Genomic DNA, 22930 nt, shown 5'->3' with positions numbered 1-22930 from the left:
CACTGGTGGTTTCCTTGGTACGTTCCTGGAACCGGATGTCAATCCGGGTAGCAAGTGACACCAGGTCGTCCAGGGTGGTAGGGATGTCCCGACCGGCAAGTTCATCTTTAATCCGACCGGAAAGACCCTCCCAGAAGACGGACAGCAGGGCCTCGTTATCCCAGGCAAGCTCAGAAGCGAGGGTACGGAATCGTATGGCATATTGGCCTACGGTGAGACTCCCTTGGCGGAGATGTAACAGAGAGGAGGCTGACGAGGTCTTTCATCCCGGTTCATCGAAGACTTTCCGGAAAGCAGTGAGGAAAGCTGACAAGTTGGATACCAGGGGATCCCCTCTCTCCCACAGGGGATTTAGCCAAGCCAGTGCTTCCCCAGTGAGATGGGACATGATGAAGGCCACTTTGGCCCGGTCGGTGGTAAAGTGATGTGCCAAGAGTTCAAAGTGCAGGGTGCACTGGTTAATGAAGCCTCGAGCCAAGGTGGGATCTCCACCAAAACGAGGCGGTGCAGAGAGCCGGGGACCCGACCGGGTACCATGGCATTGATGGGCAGCGGCGCTGCCGGGGCGTGAGTCGTACGACTGGAGGCAGGTCCAGGTGGAGCAGTCAGTGTGTCCAGGCGGAAGTTGACATTACACAGGTGGTTCAGGATGGATTCCTGTTGAGATCTCTGACGGGAGACTTCGTGGAACAAGTCAGAGAGCGAGGGAGCTTGGGTGCCACCGGGTTCCATGGCCCGAGCAAACTGTAACGGGGCCGGGTGGTGGAACCTCTATGCCTTGGAACAAGGAGGGACCCCGAGGGGCAGGTGTTATACTGGGGATGACCTTGTAATAGAGCAGGTGGCTCCCACGGGTCAGGTAGCTGGGACTGACCGGAGTAGCGGGTGGACACAACAGGTAGGTAGCAGTCTCTGGGTGAGTAGGCGGGTGGTCACGGGAAGTGACGGAAGAGCAGGTAAGAGTCTCTTGGCTGGCAGGCAGGTGGTCACGGCAAGTGACGGCTGAGCGGGTAAGAGTCTCTTGGCTGGTAGGCAGGCGGTCACGGCAAGTGACGGCTGAGCGGGTAAGAGTCTCTTGGCTGGCAGGCAGGTGGTCACGGCAAGTGACGGCGGAGCCTCCAGGTAGGCTAGCAGGCGGGTAGCAGGTGAGCGCTCCCAGGTGAGCGGGCTAGCAGGTACGGCAGGTAGTAGGCAGGTGCTTCCTGGTCCGCAGGTGGACTTGCCCATAGACAGACTGGCGGATGCAGGAGACAGACTGTCGGGCTGAAGAGAAGACAAGCAGGCAGACAGGACTGGTAGTCAGGCTGGCAACGAGAACTGAGGGCTGAAGCAGAGGTGAGTATGCTTTGCAACAACTTTGCTCGGGCACCTCCATTTTGGAGGAGGTGTCTTATATATGGGAAGTCCTCCGGCTATTGGCCGGGGACCCCTTAGGACGGCGCGTGCGGTCCCTTTAAGAGAGGGGGAGCGCGCGCGCGCCCTAAGCACAGTGCCCGGGAAGGAGCGCGCGCCGGCAGCAGCGAGGGAAGGAGCGCTGGAGGACGCCGTGCGCTGAACAGGAAGGTGAGAGGGACGGCGTCTCTGCCTAGCAGGAGGCAGAGACGCCGATGCTACACAGACACTGCAGGAAAAGAGAAGGTTAGGACATAGAGAGAAACAGGTAATGGACTAGGACACAGTTCAGACAGGAACTGAACCAGGAATAAGATACAGGAACGAGCCTGAGAATTCAGCCCCCAGGGTGGCAGAGACAGACTAGAAGTCACAGATACAGGTAACTGGCCTGGGTATACAGCCCCCAGGGGCGGAAACAGACAAGATACAGGACAGGACCTGGCAACTCAGTTGCACAGAACACACTGAATGAAAGTGTTGCTCAGGCACCCCCTACTGGGTGGAGGGGGTTTAAGTATCCAGTGACTCACATCAATAGGCTGGGGAGGCATTAGGAGTGCGCACACAGTAACTATAAGAATCAAGCAGTAGTCGAGCCGCCGCCCTAAGCAATCAGACAAGAGACACAGCAGGCACGGGAGCAAAGTGTGCAGCCTGGATTGATAGGTAAGATGGCGGTCTTGCATGGTGGGAGGTGGTAAGCCATGCCAGCATGCCGCCAGGGATGTTACAGGAGGGCTTCTTAACCCCTTTCCGATGAAGTAAGAAATAGGTGCCCTGGGACTTATGGACCAGCTACGTACTACTACGCGAGCGGCGATCGCGCCTGCACACAAGAGGTGCGGGGCGATCTCCGCCGGGTGTCAGCGGATTGTTACAGCTGACATCCGGTGCTATGTGCAGGGAGCGGTCCCGCACTGCTCCCGGGACATTAACCCCCGCAATGCTGCGATTGAAGTCGATCGCAGCATTGCAGTGGCAAGGAGGGAGGTGATCGCTATACTCACCTCTCTTACCGGCGTCCTGCGGTGTCTGCGGCTGCTTCCGGATGTCGTCATGACAACATCCGGGTCACCAGGAGGCAGGACGTTAATTTGGTCATGCGCAGTGCATGACCAAAGTAATGTCTCCCCTGTGTGCAGCGCTGACAGGCTGCATGGCATAGGGAGCTGCTGCTCTCTATGCTATACAGCCGATCAGGCTGCAAAAAGTAAAAGTCCCATAGTGGGACATAGTGTAAAAGTAAAAAAAAAAAGTAGAAAAGTGAAAAAAAAAATAATTTTTTTCTAAAAATATAAAAAAAAATTGAAAAAATGATCCCCCCAAAATAAAAATATATTGAAGCCATAATATTTATCTATTATGAAAAAAAAAAAAATAAACCAATAAAAGTACACATATTTGGTACGGTCGCGTCCGGAAAGAACTGACCTATAAAACGGTCCCATTAGTTAACCCCTTTAGTGAACACGGTAAAAAAAAAAAAAAAAAACGAAGCAAAAAACAATGCTTTATCATCATACCGCCAAACAAAAAATGGAATAACACGCGATCAAAAAGCGAATGGAACTAAAAATGGTACCGCTGAAAACGTCATCTTGTCCCGTAAAAATCAAGCATACAGCTCCATCATCCAAAAAATAAAAACGTTATAGGTCTCAGAATAAAGCGATGCAAAAAAATTATTTTTTCTAGAAAATAGTTTTTATTGTGTAAAACCGCCAAAACATAAAAAAAAGATATAAATGCGGTACCGCTGTAAATGTACTGACCTGAAGAATAAAGCTGCCTTATCAATTTTACCATACGCGGAGCGGCATAAAAAAACCCTGTGATGAACCTGTAGCCGCCATCTTGGTAATGATAAATCATATCCAGGGATGGCCACACTTCAGCAGCCCCCACCCTTGGGACCTTCTGTTAAAACGTCAACTAGATAGTTTCCCCCCATCCAGGCTCCTGTAAGATAAGAAGCCTACTTAACACTTGAATGCTAGGAGCTTCAAAGACTTCGAGAGGAAACACAGCCAGCAGAGGGGGGTGCTTCGTCTATCTGTACCTGACCATTTGTCCCATAGGACTAGTTTCTTTGTCTGTCACAAGCATGGAGGCATAAGATATAGAAACATGAATAGTACACGCATGTTGCGTGGGATGGGCCAATAAAAAAATATCACGGCGTCCCGGAGCCATTGCGCACACAAGCCTCCGCGGTAGACGTTTGTACGTGCTCTGGAAGCCAAGATATAGCGCGGAGCCATTCCTGAGGACCGTATGGTATCATAATTGATATCAAAAGGTCGGTTACGGCGGCCCGAATCCATGGGAACCCCTGGGGGTATCATGAGACCATCCCAGAAGAAGTTATTGGGTTCCATAGAATTTGGGCTTCTGATCGAAGTTAGACCTGAGGGTGGAGACTGAGCCAGCTGACCTCACCAGCAGTGGGCGGGACAGGGCAGGTAAGATAGCAGGACAGACAAGAGACAAGTCAGTCTTGACCCAAGAGTGGTGTGCTGAACATCTGAGCACCAGCTGAGGCCACCAAGGGGAGGAGCAGTTTGACCATGCGGTGGTAGGCCTCAGCCTGTAACAAAGAACCGTGCCTGCGACCGCAGAATCCTCTCCCTGCGTCACAAGAAAATCAAGAAACCGGTAACTGATATGCTGTGGTGATTCTGTGTGTTGTATTCCATTGTTGTATAGTTTAGCCTGACCTTATACCTGTGTATATTTAGTTGTATATCGTGTATCTAGTGTATTATTATAATCAATTACCTCAAGTAATTGTGGGCCTGCCTTTTATTCTGCATAACGAACGCACGTCCGTGTGAGCTCGGCTCAAGCCAAAAACGCTACCCAGGGTTGGTTCCTGACCCGATATAGGCCCATTCACGGACTGGGCGTATATCTAAAATAGGGACTGGTGGCAGCATACCAACTGGGGATTGGGGAAGGCTGGTAGTGACGGTCGGAGGTTCAGATATATATATTCCTGGCGCGGCCAAGGAAGATATATATACCGCCCTCACTACAGAGGGCCCCGATACCCAGTAGGTTACAGGACAGTCTCTCTGGCGACCGCTTATCCTAGGTGCAGTTCCTTGACTGACCTGAGGCTAAGAGGGCGCTAGCGAGTTGTGCTGTGTAGTGACGTTACGGTTTAGTGACGTTGAAGGGGAACACTCTACCGTGTTCCCTGCGCTGGTTGCAGCTTCCTGGCACTACTTTCTCTAGGTGCAGTACCTTGACTGACCTGAGAGGAAAGGGGGCGCCAGAGAGCTGCACCCACCGGCCGGCTTTCATCACATTGGTGGCAGAGCGGTGGGATTGCAGAATAATAGTGTTGTGGGACCCCTACTCCCAGGCACTAAAGACTGCCAGTGGTAACTTCCACTGCTGGAGTCTTAAGGTCAGCCCAACGTTAGACGGTCAGGCTAAAAGTATAACAAGGTGTGTGCAAACTCAGGGTTGCAGCGGTGTCGGTTACCAAGATGGCAGACGGCACCAGGAGCAAGACCCTGCAAGAGGCTAATGCTACGGTCCGTGTGGCAGGAGGGGAGGACATTGTTACTCATGGCGAGGAGGAGTCCAGCCCGGGCACCTCAGGGAGCCAGTCCCCAGTATACGGTCCCGCAGTGGGCTGCCCACCACCTACCCAGCCCAGCCTGTCCAGATCACAAGCCCTTTTACAAGCGGCTATGGCAAGTCTCCAGTCTCATGGCGATGCCGTCTACAAAACCCTCCTGGCAGCATCAGAGAAGGCAGCGGAGGAGGAGCGTGCAGAGCGGGCTGCGGAGCGGGCTGCGGAGCGGGCTGCGGAGCGTGAAGCTGCAGAGCGCCGGGAGGTTGCGGAGCGTGCAGAGCGAGCTGCGGAGCGCCAGCACCAACTGGACCTGGCCCAGCGGGGGCTTCCGCTAGAGCAACCAACCCATCAGGAGACCAAGTCGTCCAAAGTCCGAGCTGAGGACTTCCCTCTACTGGAGAAGGATGGGGACCTGGACTCCTTTCTGGTGGCATTTGAACGGACCTGTCTTCAGCACCATCTGGCCCGGGATCAGTGGGCCAGATACCTGACCCCCCGTTTGAGGGGTAAGTCCCTGGATGCCTTGGGGGACTTACCTGCCGGGGAGGTACAGAACTACGACTGCATCAAGCGGGCCCTGATCCGGCAGTACAACCTCACTCCCGAGTCGTACCGCCAGAAGTTCCGGAGCCTGCTGCGTGGCCCCAAGGACACCTGGACCGATCATATGCGGGCGCTGTTGAGAGCCGCAGAGCACTGGACCTCGGGTCTAGCGCTTACTACCCGCCAGGAGGTCCAGGAACTGTTCGTCACGGAGCAGTTCTTGTGGAACTGCCCAGAGGACCTCCGACAGTTCCTCCGTGACCGAAAACCAACAGGGGCTTCTGCTACAGCCGCCCTGGCAGACGAGTATGCCAATAACAGGGCGCCTGAGCTGAAGAAGTCTGCCAGCAGCACCTGGAGAGGGGGTAAGCCCAGTCATGCCCCTGTTTCCCCGGCCCCTAGAACACAAGGGGTGTATCCCCCTGTTGCCCTCTCCAGGCAAGGACCAGACGTAAGACGTTGTCATCTATGCAACAAACCAGGACACTTTAGGGCTGAGTGTCCCCAGCGCCAAAAGACCCCATCCCAGTCCCAGAGAGCGCCCAATGTTTTGTGTGTGGGAGGGGGTGGTGGTAGGTCCCTGGACAACATCCAACCCGTCACCATAGGCCGTTCTGCGGTCATGGGACTGCGGGACACTGGCGCTGAACGAACACTGGTACGGCCTGAGGTGGTGTCCCCCCAGGACTTGGTACCAGGAAAGACTCTTTCCGTCTCCGGGGTTGGAGGCGTGGAGCCGGCACTTCCCGTTGCCATGGTGTATTTGGACTGGGGTGCCGGAAGGGGGATGCGGGAGGTGGGAGTAACGCCAAATATTCCCGCAAATGTTTTATTAGGGACCGACTTGGGGCGTCTAGTATCGCAGTATGTACCCTCTGAACCCCCAAGTTCGGCCCCCCAAGAGTGTATTGATTTGTCTGCTGCTAATGCCAACCATGTTGTATGTAGTGTGTGTCCTGCTGAGGAGGAGGGAGTGAAACCTGAGGGTAACACCTGCACAGACACAACACAAACAGGGTTAGTGAAAGCAGGTGGGGAGTGTGGGGATGCCCGCAGAGGTGCTCAGCCGGCGTGCCGTGACCTCTTGTCCTCCGGTGAGGGAGGGGGCGGGCAGGATTCTGTAGAGGGAAGCTCAGGGATGGAGAGGGGGGCAGCTACCGGCAGTGTTGGGCTCCCAGGGGTATCCAGGCTGCTGAGTATAGGCCCACTGCAGGGGGAGGAACAGGCCATGGGAGGTGGGGGTGTCCCAAGAGAGGAGCCGCCAGGTAAGACCCCAGGGCAGGAGTTCCCCACATCCGAGATGTCCAAAGGCCTAGGAAGCCTGCCTGATCGGGCGGCTTGGTCAGAAACAGAGGGGAAGCAGGCACTACCCACGGTCACAGCGGTCATAGCCGCTGTCACCAGGAGTGGGAGCGCCGGAGCCCAAGGAGCCTTGCAGAGGTCCGACGGCTTCCCCACTTCTGACCAAGTGTCTGCCGGGTCAGACAGCGGCCAGGTGACATGCCCGGAGGGGCTGACGGAGGATGTGGCAGTTTCGTCGATTCTGGCCACATCAAGTCAGGAATTTCAGGCTGCGTTGGAAGCAGACGACAGCCTGAAAGCTCTCAAGGAACAGGCGGCACAGCCTCCCATGGAGTCAGACTGCGAGCGTGTGGTCTGGGACCAGGGACGGCTGTACCGGGTAACGGTCCAGCAGGGTTCACCGGAGGCGTGGCCCAGGGACCGACAGTTAGTGGTACCCTATCCGTTCAGGGCAGAATTGTTGCGGATCGCACACGAGATTCCGATGGCCGGACACCTAGGGATCGCTAAAACCAAGGCCAGGATAGCTCAGCATTTCTACTGGCCTGGGATGGGAGCCGCGGTGGGTGCCTACTGCCGTTCGTGTGACACCTGTCAGAGGGTGGGGAAGGCGGGGCCGCGCCCCAAAGCCCCACTGGTAACTCTGCCAATCATCGAAGAGCCTTTCTCGAGGGTTGCTGTGGATCTTATTGGACCTCTGTCCACTCCCAGCCACTCCGGGAAATGCTTCATACTCACGGTAGTGGACTATGCCACCCGGTACCCGGAAGCGGTAGCTTTGTCGTCCATTCGGGCCGACAAGGTGGCTACCGCCTTACTGGAGATCTTCTCCAGAGTGGGTTTCCCCCAAGAAATGCTCACCGACCGAGGGACCCAGTTCATGTCGCGGCTGATGGAGTCCCTCTGTAAGCAAATGCAGGTGCAACATCTGGTGGCCAGCCCGTATCACCCACAGACTAATGGCCTGTGTGAGCGGTTCAATGGCACCTTAAAGCAGATGCTTAAGATGTTGGTCGACTCCCACGGGAGAGACTGGGAGCGTTACCTCCCACACCTCCTATTTGCTTACCGGGAGGTTCCGCAGGCCTCAACGGGGTTCTCCCCCTTTGAGCTCCTGTACGGGCGACGGGTACGGGGCCCCCTGGCTCTGGTGAAGGAAGCATGGGAAGGGGATTTGGCCACCCCCGAGGTGTCGGTCATCGAGTATGTCGTGCGCCACCGGGACAGGATGATGGCCTTGGCAAAGCTGGTGCAGGACAATATGGCCCAGGCCCAGGCCGACCAGAAGCGGTGGTACGACCAGAATGCTTGTGAGAGGACCTACCAGGTGGGTCAAAAGGTGTGGGTACTGGTCCCCGTACCACAGAACAAGCTTCAGGCAGCCTGGGAAGGTCCCTACTTCGTGCACCAGAAACTCAATGCCGTCACCTATCTGGTCACCCTGGATCACGCCCGTGGAAGGAGGAAGGCCTTCCACGTGAACATGATGAAGGCTCATCATGAGCGGGAAGCGACTGCCCACCCAGTGTGCAACCTTCCCGAGGAAGGAGAGGTAGAAACCCTCCTGGATCTGCTCACCCAAGCCAAGGCGGGTGGGTCCATCGAGGATGTGGGGGTTGGCCACCAGCTCACGGAGGACCAACGGTCCCAGCTGGGGACCACCCTGCACCCCTTCCGGGGGCTGTTCAGCAGCCTGCCCGGAAGGACTGAGATGGCTGTCCACGACGTGGACACTGGCGATCACCCGCCGATCCGGCGTTCAGCATATCGGGTCTCTTTCGAGGTGCAGGGAAACATGCGCCAAGAGATAGACGAGATGATGAAGCTGGGGGTGATCCAGGCATCCAGCAGCGCGTGGGCCTCGCCTGTAGTCCTCGTACCAAAGAAGGACCGAACTACACGGTTCTGCGTGGACTACCGGGGGCTCAACGCTGTAACGGCCACCGATGCGTTCCCCATACCACGCATCGATGACCTGCTCGATCGGATGGCCGGGGCTAAGTACCTGACCATCATGGATCTGAGCCGGGGGTACTGGCAGATTCCTCTGACCCCCGCGGCAAGGGAACGCTCTGCCTTTATCACCCCTTTTGGACTGTACGAGTCCACAGTGATGCCATTCGGCATGAAGAATGCCCCTGCCACTTTTCAGCGGATGGTCAATACGCTGCTTGAGGGACTTGAAGGGTACGCGGCTGCGTACTTGGACGATATTGCAGTCTTCAGTCCCACTTGGGAGGATCACCTAGAGCACCTGCGGCAGGTGCTCGGTCGGATCCACCGGGCAGGCTTGACCATCAAGCCGGAAAAGTGCCAGCTGGGCATGAGTGAGGTCCTCTACCTGGGTCACCGGGTAGGCGGGGGGGTTCTGAAGCCAGAACCGGGGAAAGTGGATGCCATCGCATCCTGGCCCACTCCTAGGACCAAAAAGCAGGTGATGTCCTTCTTGGGGACCGCCGGGTACTATAGGAGGTTCGTCCCACACTATAGCACCCTGGCCAAGCCCCTGACGGACCTCACCAAGAAGAAGCTGCCCGTCGCAGTCGACTGGACAGTCGCCTGCGAGACAGCTTTCGGGGCACTCAAGGCCGCCCTAAGTAGCTCCCCTGTACTGCAAGCTGCCGACTTCGACCGGCCGTTTGTGGTACAGACCGACGCCAGTGACTTTGGCCTCGGTGCTGTGCTAAGTCAGGTCAACACGACAGGCCAGGAACATCCTGTCTTGTACCTGAGCAGGAAGCTACTGCCCCGGGAGGTGGCTTACTCCACGGTGGAAAAAGAATGCCTGGCAATTGTATGGGCCCTGCAGCGTCTGCAGCCCTACTTGTACGGGAGCCATTTCACCGTGGAGACGGACCACAACCCCCTCAGCTGGTTACACACGGTTTCTGGGTCGAATGGCAGGTTGCTACGCTGGAGCCTCGCTCTCCAGCAGTACCACTTCTCCATTCGCCACAGAAGAGGCCGTGACCACGGTAACGCTGACGGGTTATCCCGGCAAGGGGAGGGTGCAGAAGGACGCACGGGGGAACACAGGAATGTGCTACCCCCTCGCGCCCTCGTATAGGGGGAGGTGTGATGAACCTGTAGCCGCCATCTTGGTAATGATATATCATATCCAGGGATGGCCACACTTCAGCAGCCCCCACCCTTGGGACCTTCTGTTAAAACGTCAACTAGATAGTTTCCCCCCATCCAGGCTCCTGTAAGATAAGAAGCCTACTTAACACTTGAATGCTAGGAGCTTCAAAGACTTCGAGAGGAAACACAGCCAGCAGGGGGGGGTGCTTCGTCTATCTGTACCTGACCATTTGTCCCATAGGACTAGTTTCTTTGTCTGTCACAAGCATGGAGGCATAAGATATAGAAACATGAATAGTACACGCATGTTGCGTGGGATGGGCCAATAAAAAAATATCACGGCGTCCCGGAGCCATTGCGCACACAAGCCTCCGCGGTAGACGTTTGTACGTGCTCTGGAAGCCAAGATATAGCGCGGAGCCATTCCTGAGGACCGTATGGTATCATAATTGATATCAAAAGGTCGGTTACGGCGGCCCGAATCCATGGGAACCCCTGGGGGTATCATGAGACCATCCCAGAAGAAGTTATTGGGTTCCATAGAATTTGGGCTTCTGATCGAAGTTAGACCTGAGGGTGGAGACTGAGCCAGCTGACCTCACCAGCAGTGGGCGGGACAGGGCAGGTAAGATAGCAGGACAGACAAGAGACAAGTCAGTCTTGACCCAAGAGTGGTGTGCTGAACATCTGAGCACCAGCTGAGGCCACCAAGGGGAGGAGCAGTTTGACCATGCGGTGGTAGGCCTCAGCCTGTAACAAAGAACCGTGCCTGCGACCGCAGAATCCTCTCCCTGCGTCACAAGAAAATCAAGAAACCGGTAACTGATATGCTGTGGTGATTCTGTGTGTTGTATTCCATTGTTGTATAGTTTAGCCTGACCTTATACCTGTGTATATTTAGTTGTATATCGTGTATCTAGTGTATTATTATAATCAATTACCTCAAGTAATTGTGGGCCTGCCTTTTATTCTGCATAACGAACGCACGTCCGTGTGAGCTCGGCTCAAGCCAAAAACGCTACCCAGGGTTGGTTCCTGACCCGATATAGGCCCATTCACGGACTGGGCGTATATCTAAAATAGGGACTGGTGGCAGCATACCAACTGGGGATTGGGGAAGGCTGGTAGTGACGGTCGGAGGTTCAGATATATATATTCCTGGCGCGGCCAAGGAAGATATATATACCGCCCTCACTACAGAGGGCCCCGATACCCAGTAGGTTACAGGACAGTCTCTCTGGCGACCGCTTATCCTAGGTGCAGTTCCTTGACTGACCTGAGGCTAAGAGGGCGCTAGCGAGTTGTGCTGTGTAGTGACGTTACGGTTTAGTGACGTTGAAGGGGAACACTCTACCGTGTTCCCTGCGCTGGTTGCAGCTTCCTGGCACTACTTTCTCTAGGTGCAGTACCTTGACTGACCTGAGAGGAAAGGGGGCGCCAGAGAGCTGCACCCACCGGCCGGCTTTCATCACAAACCCCCATAAAAACAATTCCGGAATTGCTGTTTTTTGTTTTTTCTGCCTCCGAAAAATCGGAATAGAAAGAGATAAAAAAATGTCACATGCCCGAAAATGGTACCAATAAAAACGTCAACTTGTTCCGCAAAAAGCAAGCTGTCACATGACTCTGTCGGCCAAAATATGGAAAAATTATAGCTCTCAATAAAAATGGCGATGCAAAAACTAGTCTTTGAAAAAAAAAAGCGTCTTTTAGGCTATGTGCCCACGTTGCAGAAATGAAGCAGAAAATTTCTGCTTCATTTCTGCAAGTCCTCTCCTGCGAAATTCTGCACGCGTTTATTGCGCGTTTTTCGTGCTTTTATCGCGCGTTTTCCACATGCGGAATTGCCTTACGTTTTTTAATGCATTGCATAAGGCAATTCCGCTTGCGGAAACGCAAATTTTAATGGACATGCTGCGGATTTTTGAGCGCAGCATAAACGCTGCGGAAAAATCCGCAGCATGTGCATAGAACTTGCGGAATCCCCTTGGGGACCATGGGGAGCGGATTACCTAGCATTTCACAAGCGTTTACGCTGCGGAAATTCCGCAGCATATACGCTTGAAAAACGCTACGTGGGCACGCAGCCTCAGTGTGTGATAGCTGTCAATCATAAAAACCCAATATGAATCACACCAACCCGAAGAATAAAGTCATCTAATCCACACGAGGAACAGTGTAAAATAAAAACTTTAGGGTTAGGGTTGTATTAGGGTTGTGCTAGGGTTAGGGTTGTGTTAGGGTTGTGCTAGGGTTGAGGTTAGGGTTGGGGTTAGGGTTGGGATTTGTATTAAGGTTGGGATTTTTCAAAAGTAAAAAAAAAAAAATGATGACGATATGGCGACCAGTGTTGAGCACAAGTGCTCGCTACTTGAGTTTGCATCGGGTATGCACTGAGTATCGCAGGTGCTCAAGTGACATGCTCGAGTCTCCGCCCAATATGCTTCGCAGACAAAAAAAACGTTGCTGAGATCGCCTGCCATGCACGAGCAATCCTTGCATGTTTTTTTGGGGGGTGTCTAACAACCGTGAAACATGCGGGCAGGGACTCGAGCATGTCACTCGAGCACCCGTGATATATGGTGCATACCCGAGTACCCGATGAAAACTCAAGTAGAGAGCACTTACGCTCAAGACTAATGACAACTTATTCAATATGACCTAATGTTATCAAATTCTGTCGTACTTCTGGGTTCAAAATGTACACTATACCCCTTGATAAAATGCTTGAGGGGTCTAGTTTCCAAAATGGATTCAATTGTGGGGGGGTTTCCACTATTTAGGCACATCAGGGGCTCCCGAAATGCGACATGGCGTCCGTTCTTTTCTTGATTCCAGCCATTTTTGCGTTCAAAAATTCACACAGTGCTCCTGCCCTTCTGAACCCTGACGGGCGCCCAAACGGTATATTTTCCCCACATATGTGGTATTGGCGTACTCAGAAGAAATTGCACAACAGTTTATAGGTTCCATTTTCTCCTCTTACCCTTGTGAAACTAAAAAATTTGGGGCTAAAAGATTATTTTTGTGGAAAAAGTTTGACTTTTTTATTTTCCCGGCTTCATGTTCTAAACTTCTGTGAAGCACCTGGGGGTTAAGGGTGCTTACCACACATCTAGATAAGTTCCCTGAGGGGTCTAGTTTCCAAAATGGTGTCACTTGTGGGGGGTTTCCACTGTTTAGGCACATCCGCTAATTATTCAAGCAAATTTTACATTCAAAAAGTCAAATGGCACTCCTTCCCTTCCGAACCCTGCCGTGCGCCCAAGCAGTGGTTTTCACCCACATATGGGGTATCGGCTTACTCAGGAGAGATTGCACAACAAGTTGCATGGTGCAATTTCTCCTGTGACACTTATGAAAATGCAAAACTGGGGGCTGAAAAACATTTTTGTGGTAAAAATGTGAAAATTTTATTTCATGGCTCCATGTTATAAACTTCTGTGAACCACCTGGGGGTTCAAGGTGCTCACCACACATCTAGATAAGTTCCCTGAGGGGTCTAGTTTCCAAAATGGTATCACTTGTGGGGGGGTTTCCATTGTTTAGGCACATCAGGGGCTCTCTAAACTCAACATGGCGTCCGCTAATTATTCAAGCAAATTTTACATTCAAAAAGTCAAATGGCGCTCCTTCCCTTCCGAACCCCGCCGTGCACCCAAACAGTGTTTTTCCCCCACATATGGGGTATCTGCATGCTCAGGAGAATTTGCACAACAACTTTTGGGGTCCACTTTTTCCTGTTACCCCTGCAAAAATAAAAAAATTGGGGTCTAAAGTAACACTTTTGTGAAAAAAGTTAAATGTTAATTTTTTTCTTCCCCATTCCAAAAATTCCTGTTAATAAACTTCTTGAATGTGGTTTTGAGCAGCTTGAAGGGTGCAGTTTTTAGAATGATGTCACTTTTGGGTATTTTCTGTCAAAAAGGCCCCTGAAAGTCATTTCAAATGTGATGTGGTCCCTAAAAAAATGGTTTTGCAAACTTTGTTGTAAAAATGAGAAATCGCTGGTCAACTTTTAACCTTTATAGCTCCCTAATAAAAAAAAAATTGTTTCCAAAATGGTGCTGATGTAAAGTAGACATGTGGGAAATGTTATTTATTAACTATTTTATGTGACATATCTCTCTGATTTAAGGGCATAAAAATTCAAATTTAAGATTTTTTCACAAATAAACGCAAGTGATATCAAAGAAATTTTAGTACAATATGTCACGAAAAAACAATCTCAGAATTAGTGGGATCCGTTGAAGCGCTTCAGAGGTATTGCCTCATAAAGTGACAGTGGTCAGATTTGTAAAAATTGGCCCGGTCATTAACGTGCAAACCACCCTCGACGGGAAAGGGGTTAAAGAAAAACTAACAGGTCTGTGAGAGGCAGAATTCTTGCTGGTTGGTAGGTGATCAAATACTTATTTCATGCAATAAAATGCAATTTAATTATTTAAAAATCATACAATGTGATTTCTGAATTTTCTTTTTAGATTCTGTCTCTCACAGGTGAAGTGACCTACGATAAAAATTACAGACCTCTCCATTCTTTGTAGGTGGGAAAACTTGCAAAATCAGCAGTGAATCAAATACTTATTTTCCCCACTGTATATCCCCCATCCTGGCATACTGTACGTCCCCCGTTATGCCGCTGTTCGTTAATGTATAGAAAAAAATAAACTATTATAATCACCAGGGGAGTACATAGAAGTCATGGGACTCCATAGAAGTATAATGCACCTCCCATAGTCCTCCATACAGTATAATGCATCCCACAATCCTCCATATAGTATAATGCACCCCCATAGTCATCCATAAAGTATAATGCACCCCCATAGTCATCCATAAAGTGTAATGTACCCCCATAGTCATCCATAAGGTATAATGCACAATAGTGGTGCATCCAAGGACACACATCCAGTTCAAGTTTCTGCTGGAGTCGGCTGACCGTGATGGGGTAGTTATGCCCCTGCCTCCACGGGTGTCCCCTAGGGGGAATGCAAAAAAAAAAAGAGGTAACTATTCGGACCTATAACTGTAGATATATTGAATCTCATACTGCAGCAAAATCCTTCACCCCATTTTTTATTTATTTCTTTGCTGCATTCACACTTTGCATTATGGAGACGTTTTTTCTAGATATTGGCACATTTGAAATCATATACGGCTTATAGCTGCCATAGTGCTATTGACGTCATCTACGATAAAACAGCAATTGTTGTTTTTATAGGAAATTTTGTTTTTTAGAAGCATTTCCCATGATGGTTCCTTTAATATCGCAGCACATCAATAGACATTCCCCTCCTGTCATGAGGATGGGGGTCCCATGTGTTTTTTGGCTGAAATCAGTACCAGGAGGAAAAGGGAACAGCACAGTTGGCCATTCAGGTAATTGTTCTCTCCATAGTAGTATTTCGGATTCTCAGTCACATATTCTGACTCTATTTTTTCCCATTAAAATAATGGAAATTTGACAGACCCCATAAAAGTCAGTGCAATCCGTCTGGTGCTAATAGGGTGTGTCATGTATCGGATCCATCCCTGCCAGAAATCTGGCTCATGGGGAAGTAGCTTTCAGAGTGCGAATATTGAAAGTGATTATCCTGATGAGACAGACCCCTTTAGGGTTTTTTGCAGCAAATCTGCAATAAATATGCACTGAAATGTGTGACATTTTGTGTTGATTTGGTAGCAAATTTTGATGAGAATTTCAAGCAAAGTGGGAATTGCTGTTACGCTCTTAGGTGGTGCAAGTGGTTCGTGGACCCACTGTGCCGCAGACCAGACCTACCCTGGAGGGGCATCACTAAGCAGATACCTTGGTGTTCACTGGAGCCTCTAGTGGTGAGGTCAGGCTTGTGCGGCAGGTAGCAGCCAGGTACCACTCCAGGGTGATGTCCGGCAGTAGCTGCTGACCCCAAAGGGCACAGACGTTAATACAGAGAAGAACGGCCACTTAGGACAGGAATGGACTCTCTAGGCTGGATGGCCACAGGGACAGATTCAGACACATTGTTCTCGGGATATCTGACAGGTACCGCCGATGCAGCCACAGGGTACAGGTACCACAGACGCGGTTTCGGAATACGGGACAGGTTCAGACACACTGGTCTCGGGATAGCTGACAGGTACCGCAAATGAAGCCACGGGGTACAAGTACCGCAGACGCGGTTTCAGGATTCGGACACCACCGAAGCGGACACAGGAAGCAAGGACTAACTATGGCGGACTAAAAGGATACGGGAAACTAATGCAGACTAGGGACGGGCGACCTGGCAACATACAGTTGCATTAACACCAACCACCTAACAATGAACTATAGGGGTTGCTCAGGCACTTCCCAATTGGGGAAGGTACCTTATATACAAGATGTCACCTTGCAGTTGAACACATAATCAAAATGTGAGCTGGGGGCATTTTTGCCATGTGCGCACGGTCCTTTTAAGAACAGGGGAGCGCACGCACTAGGCACGCCACCGACACACAGGGCGGCGTGCACAGCAGGGGACCAGGAAGCACGCCGGGTAACAGGGAACGCACAGGGTGCCACGCCGAGGCGGTGAGTAAACCGGCATCCCTGCACGGAGGGAGAAGGGGACAGCATGCAGGGGCGCCGGTAGTGCACTACAATCGCCATGAGAATTCAACATATGGGAATAAAATAGAATATATAATAAAAGAACTGTCCTCTTTAATTATGAACAATGTAGACTGATTATATAATAATATTGTCCAATGATTAGAGCACAGAATTTAACATAAATACCTTACATTTATCATTACATAACAGTATACGCAGCGCTCGTGTTCCACATTGACCTCTATTGCACTTGACAGTTGTTTTTGTTTTAGCAGAAGATCAACACAAGACGAACGTTTGACTCGGAGGTAAACGGCTGAGACAAGTGTGTGAAAAAAGATGTATAATGAGGAGCAGCCGAGACGTCAAACAAAGCAGTTTTCAGTAAACAAGACTTCATGGATCGTGGCTCGAACTGATCTAAAAGGCATACGGTGACTGTGTTGTGTTAGAAAGGTAGCCGAGAAAGAAAGGGCTTGAGCTATGAGTATGGCTTCTAGTCCTGAGATCAGAGAACCAGTAAAGAAGTGGCTTTATAGGAGGTATATATGTGCATTTATAGAAAGAGGAACCTCTGGCGAGCACATGGAGGGCTGTGCGGCCCTCCAAAGAAATGCCACAGAACACCAGGATTGGCAAAGTCGCCACTGGCGCCCTGTGCTCTTCACAGATGAAAGCAGGTTCACACTGAGCACATGTGACAGACGTGACAGAGTCTGGAGACGCCGTGGAGAGTGATCTGCTGCCTGCAACATCCTTCAGCATGACCGGTTTGGCAGTGGGTCAGTAATGGTGTGGGGTGGCATTTCTTTGGAGGGCCGCACAGCCCTCCATGTGTTCGCCAGAGGTAGCCTGACTGCCATTAGGTACCGAGATGAGATCCTCAGACTCCTTGTGAGACCATATGCTGGTGCGGTTGGCTCTGGGTTCCTCCTAATGCAGGACAATAACAGACCTCATGTGGCTGGAGTGTGTCAGCAGTTCCTGCAAGATGAAGGCATTGAAGCTATGGACTGGCCCGCCCATTCTCCAGACCTGAATCCGATTGAGCACATCTGGGACATCATGTCTCGCTCCATCCACCAATGTCACGTTGCACCACAGACTGTCCAGGAGTTGGCGGATGCTTTAGTCCAGGTCTGGAAGGAGATCCCACAGGAGACCATCCGCAAACTCATCCGGAGCATGCCCAGGCGTTGTAGGGAGGTCATACAGGCACATGGAGGCCACAAACAATACTGAGACTCATTTAGACTTGTTTTAAGGACATTACATCAAAATTGAATCAGCCTGTAGTGTGTTTTTCCACTTTAATTTTGGGGGTGACTCCAAATCCAGGCCTTCATTGGTTAATAAATTTGATTTGCATTGATGATTTTTGTGTGATTTTGTTATCAGCACATTCAACTTTGTACAGAACAAAGTATTCAATGAGAATATTTCATTCATTCAGAACTAGGATGTGTATTTGAGTGTTCCCTTTATTTTTTGAGCAGTATATATATGTATGTATATATATATATATATATATATATATATATATATATATACGCACACACACACACACATATATATACACACTGGGTACGGAAGGTATTCAGACCCCTTTAAATTTTTCACTCTTTGTTTCATTGCAGCCATTTGGTAAATTCTAAAAAGTTCATTTTTTTCTCATTAAAGTCACTCTGCACCCCATCTTGACTGAAAAACAACAGAAATGTAGAAATTTTTGCAAATTTATTAAAAAAGAAAAACTGAAATATCACATGGTCATAAGTATTCAGACCCTTTGCTCAGACACTCATATTTAAGTCACATGCTGTCCATTTCCTTGTGATCCTCCTTGAGATGGTTCTACTCCTTCATTGGAGTTCAGCTGTGTTTAATTAAACTGATAGGGCTTAATTTGGAAAGACACACACCTGTCTATATAAGACCTCACAGCTCACAATGCATGTCAGACCAAATGAGAATCATGAGCTCAAAGGAACTGCCCAAGGAGCTCAGAGACAGAATTGTGGCAGTGCACAGATCTGGCCAAGGTTCTAAAAGAATTTCTGCATTACTCAAGGTTCCTGTAGCGCCGGCGTCCCTGCCCTCTGCTAGGCAGGGACGCTGTTCCCCTCACCCCTCTGCTCCGAGCCCGGCGTCCTCCTCCCGCTCTGCTGGCAGCGCGCGCTCCTTCCCGGCCAGTGTGCTTAGGGCGCGCGCGCTCTCCCTCCCTCTTAAAGGGGCCGCGCGCGCCGTCCTAAGGAGTCCCCGGCCAATGGCCGGAGGACTTCACCATATATAAGGCACCTCCTCCAAAATGGAGGTGCCCGAGCAATGTTGTTGCACTGTTCACTACTCTGCTTCAGCCCTCAGGTCCCGTTGCCAGTTACCTGCCAGATTCCTGCCAGTTTGCTGTCTGATTCCTGCCTGATATTCTGCTTACCTGCCTGCTAGCCTGAGGTCCGACGGTCTGCCTACCGACTCCTGTCAGTCTGTCTAAGGACCAGCTTGCCCGCTCACCTGGGAGCGCTCCTCTGCTACCTGCCTGCTAGCCTGAGGTCCGACGGTCTGCCCTCCAACTCCTGTCAGTCTGTCTATGGACCAGCTTGCCCGCTCACCTGGGAGCGCACATCTGCTACCTGCCTGCTAGCCTACCTGGAGGCTCCGCCGTCACGTGCTGTGACCACCTGCCATTCCAGAGACTCCTGCCCGCTCACCTGGGAGCGCACACCTGCTACCTGCCTGCTAGCCTACCTGGAGGCTCCGCCGTCACGTGCTGTGACCACCTGCCATTCCAGAGACTCCTACCCGCTCACCTGGGAGCGCACACCTGTTACCTGCCTGCTAGCCTACCTGGAGGCTCCGCCGTCACGTGCTGTGACCACCTGCCATTCCAGAGACTCTCGCTTGCTCATCTGGGAGCACACATCTACCATCTGCCTGCTAGCCTACCTGGAGGCTCTGCCATCACAGGTCGTACCTACCCTTTACCCAGAGACTGCCCCGGTCACTTGCCGTGACCTCCTACCCGTTCATCCAGAGACTGCCCCGGTCACTTGCCGTGACCTCCTGCCCGTTCATCCAGAGACTGCCCCGGTCACTTGCCGTGACCTCCTGCCCGTTCATCCAGAGACTGCCCCGGTCACTTGCCGTGACCTCCTGCCCGTTCATCCAGAGACTGCCCCGGTCACTTGCCGTGACCTCCAGCCCGTTCAGAGACTGTCCCGGTCACCTGCTGTGACTGCCTGCCCGTCTTCCCTGGTCGCCACCCGCTCCCTTACAAGGACCGCCCCCTTGTATAGTAGCTCAGAGGTTCCGCCTCCCAGACCCGTTACAGTTTGCTCGGGCCATGGAACCCGGTGGCACCCAAGCTCCCTCACTCTCAGACCTGTGTCATGAACTGTCCCGTCAGAGGTCCCAACAGGAGTCCATCCTGGGTCACCTGCGGAATGTCAATACTCGCCTGGACACTCTGACTGCTCCACCAGCAACCACCACCAGAGCCATGACTCGCAATCCGGCAGCTCCGCTGCCCACCAATACTATGGTATCCTACCCCAGACCCCGGCTTTCTGCACCTCCTCGCTTCGGAGGCGACTCCGCTCAGGCTCGGGGCTTTATAAATCAGTGCACCCTGCACTTTGAACTCCTGTCCCACCAGTTTAACTCCGACCGGGCCAAAATTGCCTTCATCATGTCCCATCTCACCGGGGAGGCCCTGGCCTGGCTAAATCCTCTATGGGAGAGAGGAGACCCCCTGGTGTCCGACTTGCCTGCCTTTCTCACGGCTTTCCGGAAAGTCTTCGACGAACCTGGACGGAAGACCTCATCCGCATCATCTCTGCTACGCCTCCGTCAGGGAAGTCTCACCGTGGGCCAATATGCCATACGGTTCCGTACCCTTGCCTCGGAGCTGGCCTGGGATAACGACGCTCTGGTATCTGTCTTCTGGGAGGGTCTGTCCGGCCGTATTAAAGATGAACTTGCCGGTCGAGACATTCCTACCACTCTCGATGACCTAATAACTCTTGCCACCCGGATTGACCTACGGTTCCAGGAGCGTGCCAAAGAAGTCACCCGTGAGAGGAGGTTTCCACGTCTAGCTCCTACTTTTCAGAAATCCGTCACTCCCTCCGTTTCTCCCCAGGTACACTCTCCTGAGCCTATGCAGGTCGACCAGACCAAGATGGTCAAAACCCGTCAGGAATTACGCCGTGCCGAGGGGAGCTGCTTCTACTGTGGCAGTAAGGAGCACCGGATCCGTACCTGCCCGGAGAGGTCGGGAAACGCCTGTGTCTAGGTTCGCTCAGAGAGGTCGACCTAGACAAGAATAAATCCTCTCCATCTCTGCTGCTGTCAGTCTCAATTATCTGCGGGGAGAATCGTTATTTCGAACTAGCCCAACTTGATTCTGGAGCGGCCGGGAATCTTATTTCACAGTCCCTGGTAGAAAAATACCGCATTCCCACCAAACCTCTGGCTATACCATTATCTGTCGCTGCTGTGGATGGGGGCCTCTTACCACGTCCCATCCAACTCATCACCGAATCCGTAACTCTGCAGGTTGGAATGCTGCATTCTGAGAGCATCTCTTTTCATGTTCTGCCTGGACTCTCTCACGCCCTCTTACTAGGTCTACCTTGGCTCCAGAGACATGCACCCGTGCTCGACTGGCAGACCGGAGAAGTCCTTCGCTGGGGACAGGACTGTCATAAGACTTGTTTGGTTCCTGTTCATCCCGCCCGTCCTTCTCCTACCCCAACTAATCTACCTGGACTTCCGATTCCCTATTGGTCATTTGCTGATGTCTTTAATAAAAAGGAGGCAGAGACATTACCCCCTCATAGACCATACGACTGTCCTATCGACCTGTTACCCGGTATTACGCCTCCCCGTGGGCGTATTTACCCATTGTCCGCTGCTGAGACCCAGTCGATGTCCGAATATATTGAGGAGAATTTGGCCAGGGGATTCATCCGGAAATCTACCTCCCCGGCGGGAGCAGGCTTCTTTTTCGTAAAAAAGAAGGACGGCTCTCTCCGTCCCTGTATAGACTATAGAGGCCTTAACCAGATCACGGTGAAGAATAAGTACCCCCTTCCGCTCATTCCAGAATTATTTGATCGTCTGAGGGGGGCTAGAATCTTCACCAAACTGGACCTCCGTGGGGCGTACAACCTGGTCCGTATCCGTCAAGGGGATGAATGGAAGACTGCATTCAACACCCGGGACGGCCACTATGAATATCTGGTAATGCCCTTCGGTCTCTGTAACGCTCCTGCCGTCTTTCAAGAGTTGGTCAATGACATCTTCCGGGACCTTCTCTACTCCTGCGTAGTGGTGTACCTGGACGACATCTTGGTCTTCTCTCCGGATCTCCAGACTCACCGGAGAGACGTTCGTCAGGTCCTGCTCAGGCTCAGGCAGAATCACCTCTTCGCTAAATATGAGAAGTGCCTCTTTGAGCAGACCTCGCTTCCGTTTTTGGGCTACATTATTTCTCAGACCGGCCTTCGAATGGATCCAGAGAAGCTGTCTGCCATCGAGAAATGGCCCCGACCGGAGGAGTTGAAGGCCATCCAGCGGTTCCTGGGCTTCGCCAACTACTACCGCCTCTTCATACCGCACTTCTCTTCCCGGACTGCCCCAATTTCCGCGCTCACCCGTAAGGGCACTAATCCCAGAGAGTGGCCGCCCGAAGCAGAGGAGGCCTTTCTTTCCTTAAAACAGGCCTTCTCTTCCGCCCCGGTGCTGCATCGCCCAGATGGCAACAAGCAGTTCTTCCTGGAGGTTGACGCCTCCTCCTCTGGAGCCGGAGCGGTACTTACCCAAAAATCATCTTCCGGGAGAATGGTAACTTGTGGCTTCTTCTCCAAACTCTTCTCCTCTTCTGAGCGCAACTATTCCATAGGAGATCGAGAGTTATTGGCCATCAAGCTGGCGTTGGAGGAGTGGCGTTACCTGCTCGAAGGGGCTCTTCACCCGGTAATAATTTACACTGACCACAAGAACTTGGCTTACCTCCAGCATGCCCAGAGACTTAACCCGCGCCAAGCTCGGTGGTCCTTGTTTTTTGCTCGCTTTGATTTTATTCTTCATTTTCGCCCGGCTGACAAAAACATCAAGGCGGATGCCTTGTCCCGATCCTTTCTGGTGTCTGATCTCGAGGAGGAACCGAAACACATCATCGATCCCGCCAGAGTAATGCAGGTGGCTCCCGTGAGTCTAAATCGTCTCCCTCCCGGTAAGACGTTCGTATCAGTACCTGATCGGGAGAAGATCCTACACTGGGGTCACTCGTCTAAACTAGCTGGCCACGCCGGTCAGAAAAAGACCCTCCAGCTTATTACCCGGCACTACTGGTGGCCTACCCTGCACAAGGACGTAATAGACTTTGTTTCTGCCTGTGTGTCCTGCGCCCGCAACAAGGTTCCGAGACATCTGCCAACCGGTCGCCTCCT

The 22930-nt window shown here is 51.9% G+C and overlaps 1 long non-coding RNA gene across 1 annotated transcript; it reads left to right on the top strand.

Moving 5' to 3' along the window:
* Positions 1-10190: 10190 nt before the first annotated feature.
* On the top strand, positions 10191-17222 carry LOC141156581 (uncharacterized). Its single transcript, XR_012247686.1, has 3 exons — positions 10191-10725; positions 15146-15286; positions 16754-17222. It is a non-coding gene; the product is annotated as an uncharacterized lncRNA (long non-coding RNA).
* Positions 17223-22930: the final 5708 nt, after the last annotated feature.

This window comes from Phyllobates terribilis, unplaced genomic scaffold (genome assembly GCF_046119375.1).
Source record: "Phyllobates terribilis strain yellow unplaced genomic scaffold, ASM4611937v1 Scaffold_8__6_contigs__length_399053987, whole genome shotgun sequence".
In the NCBI taxonomy this organism is placed as follows: Eukaryota; Metazoa; Chordata; class Amphibia; order Anura; family Dendrobatidae; genus Phyllobates; species Phyllobates terribilis.
This window is presented reverse-complemented; position numbering and strand designations above follow the sequence as displayed.